This window comes from Emydura macquarii, unplaced genomic scaffold, assembly GCF_026122565.2.
Source record: "Emydura macquarii macquarii isolate MOO-44397 ecotype Brisbane River unplaced genomic scaffold, CSIRO-AGI_Emac_v2 contig_1363, whole genome shotgun sequence".
NCBI classification, from domain to species: Eukaryota; Metazoa; Chordata; order Testudines; family Chelidae; genus Emydura; species Emydura macquarii.
This window is the reverse complement of record NW_027131500.1, coordinates 18,943,393-18,952,432: the sequence shown is the minus strand read 5'-3', so window position 1 is coordinate 18,952,432 and position 9,040 is coordinate 18,943,393.

The window sequence follows — 9,040 nt, the reverse complement described above, 5'->3', positions numbered from 1 at the left end:
AAAAGACTTGAGATAGCAAGTGTAAGTACAGCAACAATCCTATACCTGCCATCCATACAAATACTGCTAGAAGGTGTAAAATATGGTTTGAGAAAGGACACTATAGCAATGCCTATAGGAACAAGCTATTGTATTGAAACCCTCAGGATGAAGAGTTAGCCAATTTATTAAGCAGAGAAAAATCAACACTTTTTAATATTGGATTTCTTTTAAGAATGTTTCCTCTTAGGTAATATAAAATAAGCTTTCCTGTTAGGGGTTACATCCTGCCATACACTGAATTCCCAGATGGAAGAAAAGAGATTTTGTGAGGGGAAAAAAACAAACAACCACACCCTCCAGTGGTCAGAGATGACCCATATATATATGCAGTAACTTACCGTTTTTGTACTTAACCGGGAATAAGTGAGGACTAACTAATATTTGTATTGGATTCTCTTTTCCCTTCATATTTCAGGGAATTAAGACACTACAGTGAAAGACAGGTGCTTGGATACTATAAAGTTGAGCACAGTATACTTTTAAAATAAAACAAACAAAATCATCTCTCTCATATTTAATGTATTATTTTTGGCTTAAAAATGACCATACAGCCTTTTTAAAACCAAAGTATTGTTTAATCTTAACAGTAGGAACAAAGGATAAGAGAAAAAGGATTTATAAAAAACAAAAGGACTACATATGTCTATTTTTCCTAAGCTCTTCCACTACGTGATGGAAGTCTTCAAGTAGGTAAAAGATTTGTTAAGAATAGGGTGATAATCTGTTCTCCTTATCCAGGGAGGACCGGACAAGGAGTAATGGGCTTAAATTGCATCAATGGCAATTTAGGGTAGACATTAGGGAAACTTCTGAACTGTCAGGGTATTTAATCACTGAAACAGATTGCCTAGGAAGGTTGTGGACTCTCTGTTATTGGAGATTTTTAAGAACAGGTTAGACAAACACTTGCCAGGGATGGTCTAGATCAGTGTTTCTCAATTGGGGTTCTGCGGAACCCTAACAGGGTTCCGCGAGAAAGTGACATCGTGCCGCTGAGAGCAGCTGTTCTCCACGCTGCTGAAAAAGGAAAGATGTCCCGGATTTTTCGGCGGAGGGTATCGAGTATGAGTGTTTTAGGTTCCGCAGGGAAATTTAATTGAGAAACGCTGGTCTAGATCATACTTAGTCTTGCTTCAGTGCAGGGGACCAGACTAGGTGACATATCGAGGGCCCTTCCAGTCTACATTTCTGTTATTCTGCAATTCTTTAGACCTGCCAGTGAGACTATCTCTGTGTGAGAACAGCTTCATGGCCACAGCTGCCTCCTTTCCCTAGAAAGATACTTTTCATCCAGACAAAAGTCCTTTGTCTTCTCCGTTTCCCAGGGTTGGTCCTCCCCTTTGACAAACTGGTCCAGTGAGCTCAGCAGGAGGCTGAAGGTAGAACATCATCCTTATCATCCTGTTGGTTGGTAGGTGGATGTCTACTGGAAGCCATTGCACTTTTTCCTGCCTATGTCCAGTCAGCCTCTTCTTGAATTAAACCCATACATTCATTTATAAAAGTCCTTACAACAATTAGACAAGCATATAATACTCAAAATATTACAGAGCAATCCCATTTCTGTCCCAAGGTGCCTGGAACCAGGTAGGGAAGAGGGAGAAGGGCAAGGAGAACAAGAGCTGACGGCTATGGTCTGGAAGAAAAGTGGTAGCAGAGTATTTGCAGAGCATCCTATTTCAGCAATAGAGATCTAGAAAGTAAAATGTATTGTGGAGAAAGATTAAAATGTTATATAATCTGGTTCCATTTATAACCTTTTCCTTTCCAGATCATGTTAACATAAATTCAGTGCTCGGATGAAGAATCTGTTCCTAGCAACCTGTCCTTGGATGGTATGTGGAAGGCTTCATAGTTACCACTGAAATGTAAATCTTTTCTTGACGGAGCTGCTAAAAGCAATGCAGGTTTTAACTGTGGAAGCTCTTCCAGGGTAGTTTTTCTTCATTAGAGGGTCCTTGGCATTCAATAGCAGGAAAATATTGCACATAAATAAGCTCAGAAGGTGTCCTACCTGTCAGAGTTTACTGAGTTACAGACTTTTAAAAGAAAATATGTTCTGGAGTGTTCAGATAGAGAGGACACATGCTTTTGGTCTCTCTCTCTCAGCCAGTTGTCTGCTTCTCTCTAATATTGGGACTTCATTGTTTTGGCTGATTTACTCTGTCCCTTCTCTAGTTTAACCATTTCCTGAGGTAGATTACAAAATATTTCCCTTTGCTGTCTCTTCCTTTCGCTTCCACTACTCACTGTCCACCTAGCCACATCGGGCCTGATTGAAAGCCCCTGAATTCAATGGAGTCTTTCCAATGGGCATTGGACCAGACCTTTTATCTCTTGCTTCTGTCTGACCCCAATGCAGCAAACACTTCTACATATGTTTATCTTGATAAATTTATGAATGGGGGTATATGACATGAGTGACTGCAGTAACAGGGGACTCTACTTGATGACCCATGGGGTCCCTTCCAGGACTATGCTCTTATGTTCTTAATTAATCACTTTATTTCTTTCCCCACTTTTCATCATCTACATAAAAGAAGACTCAGAACAAACTTCACTGATAATGTATAATTTTGCTATTTCCACTCTTTTAAAATAGTTTATATTCCCACATGCAGGTTATGTGAAGTTAGAGGAAAAGGTTAGTGAATTTAATTTCTCCTAGGGCATTTTATTAGGCCCATACTGATCCCTTGATTATGCATGAATTTCACATATTTTCTTCAACTATTCTTATTTATTTGTAAGTTTGACAATGAATTCTACAGCCAAAAATACACTGACTAGAGAAGACACACTTTAATTCATCATATAAAAACTAGTCCAAAGTAATTTTCATTCAAGTAACACGTGATGCTGCAGGTTCCAAGCTTATTTTTCCATGTGAGGTCATAAGGAGCTGTAGCTTTCTCCACAATTTCTCAGGTAGACACAACTCACATCAGGTAAACCATTTATTTTGTTCTTTGGAATTTTACTCCCTTTCATTTCAGATTTGTTTTTTCTGCTGCAGGCGGCCAAGTCACTGGCAGAAAAGATTCTGGCTAGAGCCATGTGGGCTGAGGATAGGGAACTCTAATGGACTCAACTGGGGCATGACTGACCACTTAGGGGGATTAGGAAGAAACCTACTGTAGGACTTTATTTATCTTCCTCTGAAGCAGCTGGTGCTTGCCATTATTGGAGACAGGATACTGGATTAGATCTGAGGCAGTATTACAATTGCTGTTTTCCCCTATGCATGGGTAGAAGTCCATGTGCATGTCTTCTGTTTATACCGATTAGGGCTTCCTTCCCAACAGAGTGCCAGGTTCTGTAGGGTTGGGAAGAACTGCCTACTACAAATCTTGCAACTCCTTAAGCACCTCCTGTTGAAGAGGGTACGATGTGTGAAGCTAACAGAATGGAGCTCAGGTTTCCCAGGGCAGGAAGGATTTGGCCCTGAGCTATTTAACTTTCAAATGCAGCTACAACATAAATCCTGCTTTTTCCAAGCATTTGCGATAATATTCAGTAACAGGTTTAACCAATATGATAAAACAACAGGTGAACTAGTGTGTGCTAGTGCTGCAGATGTTGCCAATGCAACTAGGCATGAGTAACGCAGTTATTGCCTGTGGAACATTTTATTGTGACGACAAAATATTCCCTTTTGTAAAATATTAATGTTCATTAAAGGTAAACCTGATCCTCTTCTCTCCACAGACATGGAGGGCTTTGCTTTCTGGGAAACCAGGATAGTTTGACTACAGGAGGGCTGGATTGCAGGACCCCAGAATGCTGTTCAGCTGAGTTCCCCAACATGCAGGGCATCTTGGAGAATAGCAGACAGGCAGAGGAAGGCCAACATTCAAATCCCCTGGCCATTTTCTTTTTCTCCTCTCCGTCCTGCTGTGCCCCTCCTCAGCAGAGGGGAAGCATGCTGGCTGTGCATGTTATTGCAACCCTGTGCTCTCCACACCTGTGCAAGACACCCTTGCACAAAACCTCCTTATACAGGAGTGGTGCAGAAGTAGTGGTAGGGAACTGTATTCCTACATGATACAAACTAAGAAATTTCAAGCAGTGACTGTAACCAATGCATTGCTTTGAACTTCAGTTCAGGACAATGATTTTTGAGTATTCTAGTCATGGCTCAGAATTCTCTTAGCCAGTGAAATTTCATATTAATTTTTTCTGCCCATTTAATGGCCTTGTTTATATATGTAGTTTGTAGTAGTCACAGCAACCCACAGAAATAATTGTCTTACAGCACTGAGGATGATATTACTTAAATACTTGCCTACTGCTGGACCAACAAGAATTCAGTATATAACACAGCAAACACAACAAGAGTTCTGTAGCACTTTAAATACTAACAAATTTAATTTCAGCAGGCATAAGCTTTCGTGGGTTTCAGCCCATTTCCTCAGATACAGTTGGTCTTTAAAGTGCTACAGAACTCTTGTTGTTTTTGCTGTATACAGACTAACACGGCTACCCCTCTGGAACTCAAGTATATAACACAAAGATCTTTATACTCTTGAGACTATTCTAACCAGTACATAACGCTTATTGAAGATAAACAATTGGGGTGGAAAGATGAAGGTGAATCATAAAAAACTTCTGGAGTTTGTAACATGAAATAAATTTAACTTGCAAATCTGTGTGTAGGCTTTCTGAAAACACTTAACATCCACTTTGCTACGTTTAGCTCTGTACTATTAATCCTGATTTTTCCACTTACTGTTGGCATGGTGTTATTTTCACATAACCTCACTCTTTGAAATGCTACTTGTCAAGCAAGCCAAAATGTACAGATTGCTGGTCTTGCTCTGAGCAGGTTACAAGATCACAATAATTTTCAAACACTAGTTCTGTCATGAGAGATTCCAACATTTTGTTGATGCACATGACGAAGATAGTTTTCCTAAGCAGAATCTAATCTGAGAAAGGTAACAAATTGTTTCACCCACCACCACTATAAAGAAACGCCTAAATAATGAGTTAATGTTGCATAGCTGTTTAATACTATTTGCAATAGAATACCAAGGACAAATAGAAGGCTTTCTGGAATAGAAGGACCTAATATGAAGTTGTCGGATAACACTGATGAGTGAGACTAGGCACAATTTTTCAAAGTCAGAGGAAAGACTAAGAAACTTAAGGCACTAGAGAAGGGGAAACCAGTAGTGGTATTAAAAGAAGGAGCTTGGGAACATGGTCAGAACAAGGGACGGGGAAGGTGATCTTGGAGGCTGTGTTTTCTGGGGGTGAATCAAGAAGTCTAACTGCTGTGACCACTTAAACCAAGCTGGAGACAGCTACCTGCACAACAGAGCTGCAGCTACTGTGCTAAGACGATTGCCCATCATGCAGCCCAATATCGTCTCATTGTTTCCTTGTGCTCCCCAGTCTAATTGTCTGTTTGTATCCATCTGTTGGTACTTGACTTACATTTAGATTGCAAGCTCTTTGGGGAAGTGACTGTCTTTTTGTTTGTGTTTGTACAGCATATAGCACCATCTCCAGGACTAGGCCTCTTAGGCTATACTGCAGTACAACTATAATAATAATATTACTGATCAACTTGTAAGGGCATCTATGTATTTAAAGTGGCCTCACCCTCTTAGACCAGGACAGCTTTAACCTAACCTGAGGCACTGAAAATGATTTCATTTGCTCCCTGGACTTCTGCAATTGAGGTCCTAGCCAGCTCTCATTAAAACCAATGGCAAAACTCCCTCAACTTCAGTGGTTCTAGATCAAGCCTTTGTTGAGCAGAAAAGATTTCAGTAGTGCTAAACCTAGGTAAAACACAACATGGGGAGAAACGAAGTGTCCATGACATAGAGTAGTTGGTTGAGAATAATTCTTGCTAATATTTTAGCCTGCAATTGTCAGTAAAGAGATAGAAGTTATAGTTATAGAGAAGACACAGTGTGGTTGCATTGGGGTAACAGAATGGAATTTGGACCTCTATGTCACCTAGAACCACTTCAAAATGGAACTAATCATTCTATCTGCCTGCAGGGGTTTATGACCAGACATATATAAATGGATTCTAAATAGCCCTCTGCACATAACCTTCAATTATACTTTCTGTTTTGACTGGACACGAACTAAGACGCGTGCAGGCACTCAATGCAGCTAAGGAAGTTTGTTCTAAAGAGACATTTCTGCTTCAGAACCCTGTAGTATTTACTTGGAGAGGATGAAGCCGACTAGAGGACATTTTGGAATAGTTTTACATCCTCTAACAAGTTATTTCTTCTTGTTTGTCTCATGACCCCATTGCTCGAAAGAGATGCACAGGCCATGAATTCTGTAGTGCAGTGATACAGATCTAAATGGAAAAGGGAAATGTAATCCCACATGATAGCTCTGGTGAATGTTGACAGCATACTAAGGCACTGAAACAGTTAAGCAATGCAATGATCTAGTTGTAGTTAGTGCACGCTTCTGGAAAGCAGCGATGCCTGAAGTAACTTCAGCATCCAAGTCATGTGTTGTCATCCATAGGCTGGACAGGTAAGTTTATTTTAATGAAAAATGTGATTAGCCTATAATGGGAATGTGATGAAAAAGAAAGGTACCACACATGACATTTCTTTTCTAAAGAGCAGAGATTTATAGACTTGGCTGTGTTTTAAGCATTCCAGTCAGTATCTACCCAGAAATAAAGCATCACACAAGCAACTCATTCATCAATGAGCAAACCACAGTGAAGAAATATACTTTGCAGCACCAAGATGTTTCATCAATACTTACTCTTCCCTGCTGCAAGAGCCGTGATCCAAAACCTTTAACCCTTGGTGCTAAGACAGCAAATGTATTTTAGCCATATGAATTCACTGGTAATATGAACAGGTAAACAGCTCTCTAAGCCTGATGCTGAATCAATGAGAGAACAGGTAGGCAATCACTAGCACCAATTAAAGAAATATGTGGGCACCAAAATTTTACTAACCCCCCCCCCCCCCCCCCCAACTTATAAATTGTTTTTAAAAAAAGAGATAGTATGGACTCAATGAAAATAAAAATTGAGAAATAAGGTGTGGTTATTCATGATGAAGACACATTTTGAAAAGGCTACTCATTGTTACAATGATTTGGGATGCTGAACTTCAAAAGATTTGATCCATAATATTTGCTCTTTTGGCAGCCTTTTATTTATTTTAAATGCCTCGTGCCAGGTTTGCCAAACTTCTCTTATTTAAATTGGGGTCTATTATCTCAAGCAGTTTTGGATGATCACAGATGCCTCAAGTATCTCACAGGAAGAAGGGTGGTCACTCAGTCAAACAAGACTATTTCATAGAATCATGTAAGATTAAGATTGGAAGGGACCTCAGGAGGTCATTTAGTCCAATCTCCTGCTCAAAGCAGGACCAACCCCAACTAAATCATCCCAGCCAGGGCTTTGTCAAGCCACACCTTAAAAACCTCTACGGATGAAGATTTCATCACCTCCCTAGGTAACCCATTCCAGTGCTTTACCACCCTCCTAGTAAATATTTTTTCCCTAATATCCAACCTAGACCTCCCCCACTGCAACTTGAGACCACTGCTCCTTGTTCTGTCATTTACCACCACTGACAACAGCCTAGCTCCATCCTTCCTAGAACCCCCTTTCAGTTAGTTAAACGCTGCTATCAAATCCCGCCTCATTCTTCTTTTCCGCAGACTATGCTGCTCATATGTCAGGGTGCATAACTTTGAAACACTGGTGTTCCACAGCAGTTTCTCTGCATTGGAACAGAAGTAACAGAAAGGTAGAGTCAATGTGCCAAACAACCCTAGATTCCTAGTATGAAGGGTGGAATGAAAGTGGAGTTCTGCCTCCAAATCTAAGGCCTGGATTTGTCCCTCTGTTCTATTTGTAATATTAGCAACTATGAAAGAAAGGTTTGTGTTTACTGAAACTGATTTAAATACATAGAAAGTTTCTAATAAGATTTCATAAACTAATTTCAAATGAAACCAGATTCCACTATATCAAAACAAAATGTATTAAATATTTCGCCTACTACATATAATAAATATATTTACAATATTTGCCTAATTAAGGTAAACTGACAAGATTTTATACAAGTTAAAATATATTTATTTGTACTTTTATCAGATCTTTCTCTTGCTAAGTACATGTCAACCTATAACTTGGCCTAGCACTTAGAAGATAAATTATACAAGACTCACAACTGTTCACCATAATATTTGAAACATTGAATTTAACACACTATCAATGGCCTTTGCATATCTATAATACTTATCCTTCATCAATGGTAGAAGTGTGCTCTCTATAGATGATACTGGAGAAATTCCCCAGACTCCATTTCATATTCCTAATCTCCATTTTGTATCCCTAGCTTCCTTCTTGAATAAGCAGGAGTCACTTCACCACTGAGAAGCTGTAGGTCACATACCATTGGATGCTTTAGGTAACATGACCAGAGCTGCAAGTAGAATGAGGTACAGGCACTAAGTATTTCTGGGCTGAGCATGCCCAGTAGATTGTAGGTTACTAAATGTGGTATGACCACAAGTAGGGAAGATCTGGAGCATGGGGAGTAAAGTCAGATGAGGTAATCCATGGCTCTGAGGTAAAACACCACAAGTGAGCATGTGCAGAATGAGATAATGCTTGGCAATGAGCATGTGCAATATAAGGGTAGAGAGAGGTCACACAGCTCCAGCCTAGGCTGGTTTGGTGCTGCTTTTTCCACTAGTTAAGATGCAGTTATATTTAGTAGTGAGCATGCTCAATAAACAGGGATGAGGCAATGTTCAACAGTGAGCATGCTCAACAGAGGTGTGACAGTAAAAAAGGCAGATGATCAGCAAAGACTGGAAGTCTGGAGCCAGCGAGAAGACCTGCCGGAAAGAAGTGAAAAGCTGAAAGTTTGAAGAAGAGCTGACTGACCAGAGCAACAGTAGCAGCAATAGCAGACAACGCAGCGGAATCAATGGATAGTGTAAGCCTGCTAATTTTTAACTGTAGTATAGCATAAATATA